Source organism: Chiroxiphia lanceolata, chromosome 3, assembly GCF_009829145.1.
Source record: "Chiroxiphia lanceolata isolate bChiLan1 chromosome 3, bChiLan1.pri, whole genome shotgun sequence".
In the NCBI taxonomy this organism is placed as follows: Eukaryota; Metazoa; Chordata; class Aves; order Passeriformes; family Pipridae; genus Chiroxiphia; species Chiroxiphia lanceolata.
In genome coordinates, this window is record NC_045639.1 from 4,145,597 (window position 1) to 4,160,467 (window position 14,871).

The 14,871-nt window shown below is 42.5% G+C and overlaps 1 long non-coding RNA gene across 2 annotated transcripts in view; it reads right to left on the reverse strand.

Annotated features, from left to right (window-relative positions):
• LOC116783797 overlaps positions 1 to 14,871 on the reverse strand; it is a 279,628-nt gene that overhangs the window by 125,654 nt on the left and 139,103 nt on the right. For both annotated transcript variants that reach the window (XR_004355846.1, XR_004355847.1), the window contains exon 5: positions 3,772 to 3,944. This is a non-coding gene — a long non-coding RNA (uncharacterized LOC116783797). The remainder of the gene's footprint in view (positions 1 to 3,771; positions 3,945 to 14,871) is intronic.

The window sequence follows — 14,871 nt, forward strand, 5'->3', positions numbered from 1 at the left end:
CCCTTTATCTGAGTTGATATTTACCATGCCCACATCACATATGGCAGCAAGGTCAGGCTTAATATTTGGAAACTAAAGGCAAATCAGACTGAACACAGGGAAATTAAATTTCCCTGCACACACACACACACGCAAGAGAAAAGGCAACCAGGGATGTAGGATCTCAGGTAGGATCAGTGTCCCTGCTGCCATTCAGCCTCAGTGTAAGTAGGATTTTTTCCTGTTCTCCCAAGAATCTGTAAACTCTCCCAACCTGTCTTAAATGAACAGGAAGAAGTAGCACATATAACAACTGAAGGAAACTCTGAGCAAAACTATCTGTAACCACTTAAGATTCAAATACGCCAGAAGTTCCTAAGTCATCTGATACTAATTTCTGAAGAATTTAAATAGGACTTGTGCTGTGCTATATGCCAGAAACCATAAATACAATGCTTTCTCTTATCAATTCTCCTCTCACTTTAGGCAGCTTGATAGCATTAACTCAATATCTGCTCTATTCCTCCTTCCTTCCACGGAACCTGTGAGACCTCTCCACTGATTTATGCCCAAAGCCGGAGGTGAAAGTGCTGGATTAGAAGATCACACTGCACGGGAACTAGGAGCCAGCCCACACAGGCTTTACAGGAAGAAATTACAGAAGAAGGCAAACACAGGAGAAAACTTAGAGCAGGGACAAATTAGCCAATGGCAAAGTTCACTGGGAGGGAAGGTTGCGTGCTAGACGCGTGTTTACAGCGCTCGCTCCGCTGGGTGAGGAGCTGCAGTGATGGGCTCCTGTGGAGAGAGCAGCTGGCACTCTCTCCTGCCACACTGCCAGCACTGGTCTGAAGGCAGGAATCTCAGATAATGTAGCAAGGAAAGAGAATCTGGAGTTATAAAAGCAGTCTGATGGGCAAAATAGGTGACTGCTGGAGCTGAAGATTTGTCTTTAGGGAAAGTCGCACGCTTCTGAGTTGTAAGTCAGAAATGAATTCAGAGATTTTCCTTTAAAACTAAAATCCAGAAGTCCACTGGTTTAGTAAATTTAAATATTCCTTGTCCTGCCAGCCTGGAATCCACAGAGCACTTTGCATGCCATGAAGGTACAGTGGTTAACTGGGATATCAGGTGTCACACGGATCAGCAGGGGGTGGGTGTGCAGAGGAAAGAGGAGCCAGTGAACCACACTGAGAGGAAAGGAGGAGCTGATCAGACTCTCAAGCTCCCTTAAGACACAGGATGCCCCTAAGTACAGTTTAATATTGACAGGGTTAAAAATTAATTACTATTCAGTCATACCAACAAAAAAAGGGGCATATTTTGATTTTAAGAACGTCAATATTTCCTCCTTATTCTAACAACAGAATTTTAGCTAAAAAAATGTTACAGAATTCCAGTTCCACTGAATAGTGAGCTACTCAAATTTGGTTTTTAACAGGGATACTAAATAGAAAGACTTAATTTTTCTCTCCTCATACAGAATTCGCAAAATTCAACATAAACAAGTGTTTGTATTATCCAACAATTAGCCAGATAAATTAAAATAAGTTGCAACGGAACATTATATTATGACATTATGAAAAAATCACAAGCAAGTACTTTTAGCTATTGGAAACTATATCAATGCTATCTTTGGGCTAGAACAGATTTTTGGGCTTCACATGTTGAACTAAAACACAGGTTTTTTTCACTCAGAAAAGATGTTAAAATAAATTAATGTTCATAGCCTCAACTGTTCTTGAGTTTCCTTTCAGATTACTTAACCCTTCTGGAAACCTTTTAGAGTTTAGGTCATTTTCATATAAAAATAATTTCAAAGCAACATGTTACATTGGATCCTTTGATAACACTGAAGCAAAGCATTGTGTTTTTACCTGCAGGAAAGACTGACATCTGACAAAAATTCACTAAGGCAGACTCATAAATTAAAAAACCCCACAACTACTGTCACAAAGACTTTGGTTGTCTTTCAGTAACTGCTGTGGCCAGAGGAACAGCTGACATGACAATCTAGTTCACAAGACTTCCAGCCCAAACTCTACACATCAGAGATTTTTAAATACATCTTGCTTAAGCATCTAAGTCAAATAGGTCAAGGTTTACTAGATCCACTAATCTACTTCTTTTTGAAACATATCCCTCTGTCATTTATTTATTTAAGACCACTGTCACTCTCTCTAGACCCAGGGTACTGAGGTATTCATGAGAACACCTCTGTGATATTGTTATTTAATGAGTCTTGTTTATTAATTTACTGAAAATTCTCAGTCAATTCCTTTCTTGCTTGTTTACTTAAAGGTAAAACTTATAAGTTAACCTTTCTTTTCCATTTCATTTGATGTTTCTTTATCATAAAACACTCCCACCAAAATCCCATTTGCCACGCCAAGTGTAATTCAGAAATTATGTGACCTGGAAAACACAGATTAGGAAATTCAAATACATTTCACTCTGCTTGGCTAAAAAAAAAAATAAGACAATGGGTTCATAGAAATATAACTCAAATCCAGAAATGCTTAGATCCCCATGGTGCAGGAAAGCAGAGTGGTAACAAAGGCTAAACATTTGGGAATATTTCCCAAGTCCAACATGGTAGCAGCCAGCCCTGTTGCTGTCAATTCTGCATCCCCATCTGGTGTCCTGTAATGGTTTTAATGAAAGCTCTTACACATGGTTCTTAAAATAACCCATCTGTCTACTGGGGTGAATTAAAAGATGTAAACGCAGTGTAATATGCCAAAGAATATAAGAGTCTCAATATAAGATCTGACTGTGTCAACCAGCAACAGGTTCCAGCTGGGGCAGCCTCATGGAACAAAGACAGCCCTTGGCTTGAAACTGAGGATGTGCTTCTGAAGTCCCAAAGCAGGCTCCCAGGGAGAAACAAAGCTCAAGACCTTGACCATATGTGCAGTACCCAGCACACTGTGCGAGCTCCCACCCCAACCCCGCTGTCCACGTGGGCAGCCCCGAGCGGAGCAGCCATCTGCTTGGGATGGCTGACGCAGGGCACGGAGCACACGGTCCCAGGTAACGCCTGAGCACCACTGAGCCTTTCAACTGCCTTCTCCCTCTCTGCTCTTGCTGGCCACAGCTTGGATTAGCTCATGTTCTATTTTAGACAACCAGGGATAGAGAGGCAGCAGCTCAGCTCCCAACTCTGCAGCTGAGGAGGGGCTGGATTTCCAGAAGTGCTCCAGGGCCAGGGTTGTGAGGTCCACAGAAAACCCAGCAGTACCCCTCTTTCTAATAACTTTCCAAACTCTTCCCACTAAATTAGATAAAGAGTTGGGAATTAATTAAATCCACAGATTAATGCTTATTGCTCTTGTTCACAATGAGTATTTATCACGGAACAGCCCAGGTTGTCAGGAAAGAAGGGTAAAGACAGACATTCCTCATGACCTGCAGTCCCAGAGATTGTTCCCCTCCTAATCAGACCACCTAGACCACCACATGCTGACATTCTCCAAGACTTCTGTTTCACGGGAAAAACCTGGGATTATCCCAACTTTCAGAGCCCTGTAAAGATGAGGTGCACTCTCCACATCATATGAGCTTACAGTGATCACACTGTGCAACAAACTCACGTGAGAAGTGGGCTAGATAACACACCACCCTTTTCAGTTGGTTGGTTTGTTTGTTTCTGGGAGAAAACCCTTTATTTTCATTTTGTTTTCTTAGAGTGTTTATCACAGAAAATTCCTGATCCGTGACTAGAGCTTGTGGGTGTTAACACAACACAAAGGATAGAACATCCCCCAAACCTGAATTAATTCACAGACTTACCAGAGGCTGTCTTGCAATGATTTTCTCTTGAAGGTTGACTGAGATGACAGAACTCGTGGAGATGATAACTCCTACCTTTCGATTCCAGCCTTGATGGTCTGATAAAGATTATAAAACTGCAGCCATTAAATTTCTCGTCCCTGAATTCCCCCTGAGCATTCTCCTGAGATCACCTGAAAGAGATAAACACAGATGTGAAGGAGCATGTGATGGAACTGTTCCAGAACTGATACTGATATTATTTGGCTTTACATTCATGCTAATATCAATTAAGCAAGCTTTATTAATACTTGCTGTCATTTCTTGGAGCTGCCTTACAAAGCAATCTATAATAGAAGCTTTCACTTTGCATTTATGAAGAAAACAAATGACTTTCCACACTCATGTGCCCTGTACAGTGTAGCAAGAGAGGTAGCCTTTAGAGAGAGGGTTATCAGGAGAATTATAGAATGGAGGAAAATGTTGCATGTTCCTGTTCATAGAAAGGACCATCTTCCACAGAGTAGTCACGTTATCCTCAAAAACACTGATCAGAAATTCCACGGAGTCTAAGCTGGGTATTTTCAACCAGCCCTCCTAAATCCACATGGGATAGCTACAGAAGGGGTTTGTAACCAAGCTGCCCACCAGCAAAGTTCAAGAGCCATTCCTAACTTTTCTCTTTCCTTTTGCTTGTCCACAGAAAGTGTGTCAAACTATGCCAATTTATCATCCTTCCAATAAGTCCTTCTCTGCCTAAAACTGCCAGGCCAGCATCCTTACAACATTACACTTGGAACACAGTGCCTTCCTTTTGGCTGTTATCATCAAACCCTGCTATCAAACGGCTTCTGCCTCCCCCTTCTTCAGACATCCCAATTTACCCTCTTTTAAGTTTTCCAAAGAACTACTTTGATCCAATGGGGTCTGTGAGGAATGATACAGTATCAGGATAGAGCAGTAGAGATAATTCACAGAATTACAGAATGGTTTGGGTTGGAGGGGACCTCAAAGATCATCCAGTTCCAGCCCCTCTGCCTTGGGCAGGGACACCCTTCTCTAGACCAGGTTGCTCAAAGCCCCCTCCAACCTGACCTTGAGAGTCAGGTTAAGAACCCATCACAGATTGGTCCTACTGGAAGTTTTCTTTTGAAGAATGGTTTTTGCTTCCTAGGTACTTAACTTGGGTACTGATATGACTGATGATTACATTCACAGCAACAGAAAAATAATACAACCAAAGTATTCAACATTTCTGTAGGTCCCATAATCTTAGTGGGAGCACCTCTGAATTTTTGGCCCACTGTGTTGCTGACATCCTCAACTAACACGAAACACTGACATGAAGATGATGAGTGGCTTTCCCAGGAGATGCCATAAATTCTGGAGCAGTGTATGGATCTCAAAATGTGTGAATGTGGAGAAACGAAAACTAGTCAAAGACTGTAGATTCGAGCTTTGGTGGATATTCACCCTCCTCTGCTTACCCCAAAAGTACAGTAAGCACAAGCAAACCTGGTAAACTTCAGGTGTAGGTAGTCCAAGCTTTTACTACTCTGCCTCCAAGAGGTGCTTGCTAACAGAAATTTCATCTCAGCTAAAATATTTTCACACACTATTTGTCAGGTATGGCTGTAATGCATTGCTGGTACTGTGCCTTTTGTGCACAGTACGTGCAGCAAGCACCAAGACCATGTTCCAGCTTCACCTGAAATCAGCCTTTCTGAGCTCATCTTAGCTGTGTCCTCGTGACTCCGCGCTAACTTCAAAGAGCCCTTCGAAGACCACACAGCTCTTGCTGCAAACAAGCCAGGAGGACAAGCACAACCCCTACCAACAATGTCATAGAGGCGAGACCACACAGAAGGTTCCTGCAGTGCCCTTTGGGCTTGAAGATGTAGGGGGTCTGAAGGAGCTGCCGCCGAGGCCGACGCGCAGCAGCTCCAAGAATGCCCCGTGCGGGGCTGCGGTGAGCGCCGTGCCCACGTGGAGGGGTGGAGAGCTGCAGAGGAGCTCTGTGATCAGATAGCCACGCTGGCTCTGCCCCAGCTTGCAGCAGGCCCTCCTCAGAGCCGAGCAGAGCCAAGAGACAGTTCACACCCCAGAGGCTGACGGGTTGCCAGTAAGGCAGTCTCGTAGCCACTGGGAATGTCTTGGGTCCCGGGTGCTGCTTCACAGCCGGCTGGGGGGGTTCAACCCCTACACATTCCCTGTGGCAAGAAGGAGAATCACCACTGGGATGAGTGAAAATAACAGGACACACAAGCCATCATGATGGTCATCTTTGCAGGATGCTGAAGATGCATCCACAAGCGAGTGAGGAAGGGAAAACCTCTGGTTTAAAAGCCGTAGTGTTCTCAGGTCACTCAGTAGTGGAGTTGTGAACAGCTGAACTACAAAGCTTCACCAGCAAATACTTGTGGGCTCATGTTAAAAGCTGATGGAAAGGGAGAGCATCCAAAGAGGGGCTTTGTGGCTGTGGTATATGCACAGATTTTTGCACATTGTCCTTTGTAGGTCCTGCCTCTGGTCCTTCAGGTCACTTGCTGCTGCAGCAGAGGCTCCAGGTTCGGTTCTTGAAGGCAGCAGAGTGGGAAAAGCCGAGAAGACTGGGCTGAAGAAAGGGACAGGACAATTCATCATATTTCTTCTTACAAATTCCCCACAGGTGACTTGCAGTTGTCTTAAAATGAGTGGTCACGAATTACATTTTTTGGGATTGGTAATAGCTAAAAGTAGTTATTGTCTCAAAGTTCCCTACAGCCACCATGTCTGGACTGTGGTCACTGAAATTCAGCCATAGACCTGGGGTGGTTAGTTTTGGCCCATAATAAAAGCTATAGGCATAGCTTTTTTAAGTATGTCCTGATTTTTTGGCAAGAGAGCTTATGGTTTGAGCTAATCTTCATTTTCTCATTCAATGCCCTGGGTTCAAAAGAAACTTTTCTTTGTTTGACACTGGCATTTTACCCAGGGTAAAAGGAGGCAGTTGAGAGGGGAGAGGGAGAGGGTTAACATTTTTCAGAGGAAAGATTGGAAGTGGTCTGCTGGGGAGGAAAGAAAGAAGTATTCCTTGCTTTGGCTTGGGAATCAGATGTCCATCCTCAGACACAACGATGCCTTGGAGAAAATGCAGTTCTGGATCAGTTGTATGCTTTGTTCCCCTGTGTCTCCCATACCATGACACAATCTTTTCTCGCTGTCTACTTATTTCCCCTTCCCTTTTCCCAGAGCACAGAAGATACCAATATTTTCACTTTTTGTCATAATTTGATACACACTTGTTACACAAAACACTGAAATTTGGTGATGTTACAGGCTGTCCCTGCCCATGGCAGTGGGGTTGGAACTAGATGATCTTTAAGGTCCCTTCCAACCCAAGATGGTTCTGTGATTCAACTGCTCAAATATTTCCTGGTAAGGAACCCAAAATAAATCACAACTGTTGCTAAAGCAAATTTCTCTGAAAATGTAGGTTTTTTTAAGTTGTAGTATTTATGGAGAACGCTGACATATGCATTCATCTCTAGATTAGAGCCAGCTATCCTCAGGACAAGGAGTCATACCCATTTATTCCCTCTACAAGCAATAAGCCTTCCACTTTGCAGGACTGTAGGGCATTGAGAATAAAATAGGAAACCCCCTGAACCTTCCATGGTGCACAAGTCTGAGCTGCAGTTTGCATTTGAGTCCTTTGCCACTGAATTTCCTCCTTTGCACAGAAGCCAAACGGGGCAGTCCCTGAGCGAGATCCCTGCCAAGACTCTGATTAAAAACTCACTCTCTGCACCTGCCTATTTATTTTACTGCTCTGCACCTGCAGACTGGTTTCAAGAGCCTCATTATTGCTCACTTGTCTCTGACCTCCTTTTGACAAACTTCCCAGACAAAATGCCACATTTCCCTTCTAATGGCCATCACAACAGTTCCAGCTCTGAGTAGACACTAATAACGTCTCAATTTTTTCTTTCCTGCTCACCAAATATGTAAGAAGGAACAGTGGTACACCACGCCAAAAAGGGGAGTGAATGCAATTTCTAGAAAGGGAAACATGCTTTAAAAAATTAAATCAAACCTGGTAAAAGATACAAAAGGAGGAAAAAAAAGGAAAAAAGAAAAAAAAAAAACAACAAGGGTATAACAAGACAGTGAGTGACCTTTTCAAGTTCCCAGAGCTTCTATCTAGAAATTTATGAATTCTGCACCTGGAGAGGCCTCCTCTGCAGAGTTCAGCTTTGCACAGCCCTTGGACTGTCTCTCAGTCCCTCATTTCTGTTCTGTGTGAGAGGTGGATGGAGCCAGCCCTGACTTGCCTCATTGCTGGTGGTGCTGCCACTGGCCAGACTGGAGCCCCTGCTCAAGCCAGTCTGGGGACAAACTGCTGGAACTCCAGGCTTTCTTTTTAATGGAGAAATCAAATACTGGTGGGTTTGTTTTGTCAGGACAGGTTTTTCTTTAATCCTCCAGCCAGAGGACGCTCAAAGAGGATATTGTATACGATGTGCACTTCCAAAGGCTCAGCAAGGAGCAAATCTTACCAAATTCCTGCTGGTTATCCAGCCTGAGGGTATCAAACCATCTCCAGCAGAGAGCCAGCTGTGCCATACAAAGAGAGGATTTATTTAGGCATGTTGGTCCAGACAGATGTGAAGGGTTCTGATCCAGCCAGCAAAAGCTCTGGTCTCATTAGTTCAAGCTCCTGTGTTATAAACCAGGACCAAAATGGGAGAGGAAAAATGCAGATCTTGGATCTGTCCCATCAAAGAGAGAACAAAGTTTACCCAGTGAGTCACAAGTCACAAACCAAAGTGTATATTAATCTTCACCCTGACACATTTCTTCCATCCATCAGATCTAGCATTGTGCTGGTCTAACAGTGAGGATACATCATGTCATTCATGACACATGATGACTCCCAGATGTTCAGAGAGCTCTGCTACCCAGTGGAACAAATGGGTGTTTACAGTAAAATAAGTACCAAATCTAGCAAAACTGAAGTTACAAGCTAATTAGTGCAAGAGGCCCTAAACCCCATGATATACAGCACTCATATTTCTTCAGCAGATCCAGAAGTACAAATTGAGAAAAGAGTCCAACAATTGAATAGTAAAAAATCAAAACCAAAGAAACCCACCCAGATAGTCACCCTGAGAGAAGCCAGAATAAACAACAGCACTGCCGAGCTCTGATGTAGCTCTGCTGGTGGAGTTCCTGGTGATGAATAAAAGGAGCTCTGAGTCAGGTGCTTGTAAATACAGTCATATGTAACACCAAATCAATGAGAGAGTTGAGAGAGGAAAAAGGGTCTAAAACCTCTTAGTCTGTGAACCTCTCAGGTGACTGTAAGAGCTCCTAATTCAGGCAGGAACATCCCAAGTGTCTTTGGAGGTTATTTGCTCTTAAATTGCTCAAGTGGCATATTGAGGAGCTCTACGAGCAGCTGGAGAAGGTGGACACCTACCTAGGGCTGCGGGAGGAGGTATGAACTTGGGCCTCTCTGACTTTTTACAGAAACTGAGGCAAAACACAGCCTTTCACGGGGCTGCCTTGCTGCTGACGCTGCAGAGATGTTCAGGCAAGGACAACTATTTAAATCAGAAAGACACAGTCCAGTCTAACATAAGGAGTGGAGAATGGTAAACTCTAAAACCAGACACTGCTAAACCCCAGCGAGATCAAAAATAGCTCGCTGTTAAAGGCTGTCCTCCTAAAAAAGTTGAATGTTCCCAAAAGTCATTACAACTGTCCAGATCCTCTACTAGACATTTAAGTCAGAGCCTGGCAAAAAGCAACCCAACCCACCCATTCTCTTGCAACTCCTGTCAAGCCCCGGAGGCACAAGCAGCACTGGGGATCCTGGTGACCCCAGAAGAGCTCGCTGGAGACAGAGATCATACAGCAACACAGAGCCAGACACCACCACTGTCCCTGGATACTTTCCTTATTCTGTGCTACAGCAACAAATTCGTTTTCCATAAAGCACAAACCAGGCCAATTTTTAATCTGGCTTGCAGTGCTGAAAACAACCTGCAAAAAACAGGTGGCAGTCTCCTTTCGTGCAAGCCAAAAGACAGACTAAAATAGACTTGAACTGCCATTGAGAATATGGTAAAACAATCCTTTTCCATCTGCTAAAGCAAACCTTGGGAGTAAGTGAACTCCCAGGTCTGCAGGCTCAGACACTGTGAGCGAGGCACTGCTGCTCAGTAATCAATACAGCCATCGACTGTTGGATCTCCTAAAGGCACCAATCAAAGCCAAAAGCCGAGTGTGCACCTCGTCTGTCGCTCACAAACCCTGCTGGCACAGTGCCTGTTCCCTCCTCAGTGTTTTACAGCACCATCCACTTGCTGAAGGTTGTCCCTGCTGTGGGGAAAGGCCTTTCCTCTCCTGCTGTCTCCATATTCCCTGTCCATCCCAGTGTTCAATGCCCAGTGCCATCTCCTCCGCTTTGAAGTCAACCACGGGGGATGAATTCAAGCTGTAAAGCCCAGGGCATCTGCAAAAAGGGTTTTTACAAAGACAAGGATGTCCTTCCAGAGAGATTAGGGCTGAAGGCCATCATTAACACGTCCCTGCTGCTGTTGTGACATGCAGCACTGATCACCCACGCTCAGCTTCCCAGAGTGATCCCAAAGGAAGGATCCTCAGCACTGTGTAACTGTCCCAGACTTCGTCTGCTGCTCAAAAGGGTTCCTTCTGTGGGTAGGCTGCTAAAAATACCCCACACACCCAGGCATGGAAATGTAGGCTTCCCCTCAATCCAAACACAACCAGTTTAATCAAGTCAGAATGTGACCTGTCCCATCCAGAAGGGAGATAGAATAGTTTTTGTTTAAACAAGTTTGGAAAAAAAAAAAAAAGAAGCCAAATCCTCGTCTCATTTATGGTAACGTAAATCTAGAATAAGTGAATAAATATAACCAGAGTTAAAGCTTTTATAAACAGGTATAAATCAGATCAGCTTAAACACATGCAAGTTTTTAAGACTCTTTGGCATCTTTTAAGCTTCGGTTTCTGGTCAGAGGCTCAGCCAGGCCGAGTCCAGCCTTTCAGCTGCCTGTTATTTATGGGACTGTTCACAAAACTGAGTGGTCACCCCACAGGACATGTTTAACCTGCATTTGCACGACACTCAGCAGATGTGTAAACTGAGAGGCTGGCAGAAATCTGAGAGTGCACCGCTGAGGGACAGTACTCATCCCTCAAGAAAAAAACAAAGCATCAAATAAATAGAGCTGTTAAAACCCAAAACTTAAAAATCAGGATGTCCACCCCTGGAAATCAGGATTTGCATTTCAAATTGAGATCAAACATCCAGGGCTTTTTTTCCCCTCATAGAATCAAAAGTTAAGAACTTTCTTTTTTTTTTTTTCAGTTTGAACTGTTGAAACATTTTGACTGAAAATAAACATTTTGACATTTCCAAGTCAGAATGTATACATGTGGTTTGTCAACAAAATTAGGTTAGAAATCACAGAGGAAGAGGTTTTCATGTGAGGTTTATCTTGTACTTCCTGCTTTTTGAAGAAACAGCGCAGTCATGTCCAGGTCAAAAAGTTAAGAGGTGCTCAAAAATGCTAACAGTGAATTGCCCACTCTCCTTTAATCTCAGATCAGTTCTGATCTCAGCTTGGATTATCCCTGATTCTATTCAAGATAATTCATCCACTTTTCCAGCTGCAGATACAGAGACCTGGGCCACTGATGACTTCAGTGCATGATCCAGGACTGGACACGTAGAAAAATATTATTATTCCCTTTGTATAGGTTTTCTTGGACCAGCACTTTTGTCTTGCACATTTGGAGGGTGAACACTGGTTCCCATTTCCGATTTTACTTCTGTATTTAGCCCAGTTGGACACAGCTGAGAGATCCCAACAACAAATCCATTTAGAACTGCCTGAAGTCCTTCCAGTTATTACTTCCTTGCATGTAAAAAGACTTAGCACTCACAGAGCACCTGAATGAGAATCCTGATGCCAAAGGGACCAGGACAGGAAAGGATCTGAATGAGCAAACTACTGCACATTCAATTAGTTTTAGCATTTTTTAAGAGTATAAGAGTTCAGGCAATAGAATATTTTAAATCTACGCCCCAAACTTGCAACGGAACTGCCACGAGAATTAAATTCATCTTGCTTTTACTTCAAATTCCTGTATCTATTCACCTTCTTGATTCTCAAAGGAAGCTGAAATGCCCAGAATAATTCTCTTTTCTCAATATTTCTGGTTGCCTTCAAGCAAGGCAGGTGGAAAGACTGGAATCAAAATCATTTCCATTTAGTTATATATAGTTTTCATATAGTTATATGTTACTAGTGAAAGCTTACAGGAGTTACAGAAATTGCTGATGCTTGTGAAACAGGTTTTGATCTGAAAAATCCACATTTATTTTGTTACTTTGGAAAAATTTAATCAGAGAATATTCTTTTATATAGAGAAATATTTGTGTATATATATGTGAATGTATATATAATCCCAGTAAGAAACCAAGACTGTTTCTCATTTCCATCTCCCACTCATTACCATGTGCTCTGTGGTGATTTATTATATTTGTATAATTCATTAGTCCTTTGGAAATGGTGTCTTATCTAAAAGATATTCAAGCACTCACAAGAAAAAGAAAATAATAAAGATGATACCAGGTTGAGATTATTAGAAAATAATCTGGAAAATATTGCAAAAAATACTGAAGGTAGAATATTGGTGTTTGAAGTTTAATAGTCAATTCTCAGTTTATTCTTATTTGATTTAAAAATTGTATCTACAGCTGAAAGACTACAAGCACATGGCTTTTCCAAAAACCCAGAATTTCATTACCTGTGTTCAGTGTTACTGACACTTACAGTGAGTGAGTAGTAATTTCTAAAATTATATTTAGAATGTAATCCAGCTTCCTGCAAGAATTACCTTCCTGACATTCATTTCCATGCATTATTGGCTGTATCACACTGTATTTATCCATTGATATCCCTGATTTTTTTCTTGAGGTATGCTGACATTCTTGATAGTCAAAGATGTATATAGTAAAAGATGTACATAGTAAAAGATGTATATAAAATATGGTAAATGTAACGTGTAAGTAGGAATATTCCCACTGGAAAAAAGCAGCTAACTTAATAATAACTATTGAGATATACAGATATTTAAAATTATCAAATTACCATTCTACCAAAGGTTAGCTTTCAGAAACATTTCCATGTGCTTCTGGATTTCTATCCACAAGTGAACATCCACTTCAGAGAGAAATATTTGAAGTAACATGTTGGGTTCTACTTTTAAAAATACAGACAGCATTCCTGGTCATAATTGTTGTGGCACCTTGTGTACCCAAACTAAAAGGTTCTGAATCTCAGGGAGCTGACACTGAGCATCACATCCAGAAGTCCTTCAGAATGCCCAAGCAACAACAAAAACATGCAAAATCAGGATGCAAGCTGGTAAATTTAAGCAGTTGGTTTTCTTGTTAAACATAAATTCCATGCCATTGGGTTCTCAATTCATTTTCTATCAAGGGAACAATTGAGATCCAAATATTTGATGTAGCATTTAAGTGTTTTGCAACACAAGCAGTCCAAACTTCTCTAATTTTTGCTTTTTACAAAACCCTCATAATATTTTACTCCTTTCAGGCACTCAAGTTTTTCTTGATGAAAAGAGGTGGTGTGGGAGGACAAATGGCTGAGATGCAGCATTTAATCTATTTGAAAAAACCCACATCTCTCTTATACCAAGGATTCTTTGCTAAAATAATAATGAATTGACTACAACAATAAGCTTCCCCTTGCACCAGCATTAGCACTTTCAGACAATGGTAAACTTCAACTCCTTTATAGCCAAACACTAGACCAACATCTAAGGGAACTGAAATAGTTGCCTAAAACAAACAAACAAACAAACAAGATAAATCATTTTAGGGAAGAGTATACATCTCATATCTCTGAAGCTTTTGGTACAGAAAGAGCTGGGGGAAGTGAAAATGAATGCAACAGAGGAATAAAATGTACACAACATCTTTTAATTTGGCCCAGTGAATCCAGAAGGTCTAACCCAAAAAGTTTGGATATATAACTGAAAGGTCTTCAAGTAAGGCAGAGGACTGCACTAATCTAGACAGCCTCTGATCTGAACTTGCTTAAACTCACACTTACCTCTGGGTGGGACCTACTACATAGGGGTTTATACTCTTGGGGAAACAAGATGAATGAGTCCTACTAGAATCACCTGAGAGGCTTGGGTGCAGGGTACTCACAGTATCAAACATGTGGATGTGTGGAACAGCCTAACAGATCCCAGAAAAGGAGCAAGCTCTGCTATGGAAACGTGCCTTGCCTTTCCGTTGTCCCAAGGAATACTAATCCCGAAAAGCTGGAGCTCCATCACCAAGAGGGAACATCAGTGTTATCTGCAAGGGAGCAGCAGCCACCAAGCAGGAGACAACCCTGCCTGGGAGAGCTTGGGCCTGCACAGGAGCAGGACTGGGGATGCGTCTCCTGCAGCACCACACGCTCCAGGGCCAGGGACACGGCAAGGATCTGAACTGTGGGTTCCCACGGGAGGTTCACATTATCCTGCCATCTGAGACCTGCATCATCACACTGGTTCCCACAGAGTCTGTCTCTGTTTCCTCACAGCATCCACACAAGGGAGAGAAAGGAAAGAAGGAGCCTTCCTGCAAGGGGAGCAAGAAGATCCATGAGACTTTTGTTTCCAGCTATTCAGTCTCCAGGAGAAGTTGCAGTAGCAGCCAGGGCCCCAAGTCTAAAAACTGGATCACTGTAATATTTCTAAGCTCAATCTAGCATCCATATCCTCATCCTGCTGGAAGTGCCCTGACTTCATTTTCCCACAGACAGGAGAAATAAAGGTTTATGTCATACAAAGCTCAGAGCAGATGATGGCCAACTTCCTACTCTCTGAGGTGAGCAATAGAGGAAATTATACAGTAATTCAGAGAGGTTTGAAATAAAATGTCTTTTGGCAAGGCTTAGCCTTGGGTTAATATCACAGCAGTTATTTCTGTCAGCTTCAGAGTACCGTGCTGTGGCCAATTAATGGAAAAAAAGATGAGAGTCAGTGGACTGCTCTGGGATTTTCTCTTTGGATGTTCAGTCTAGA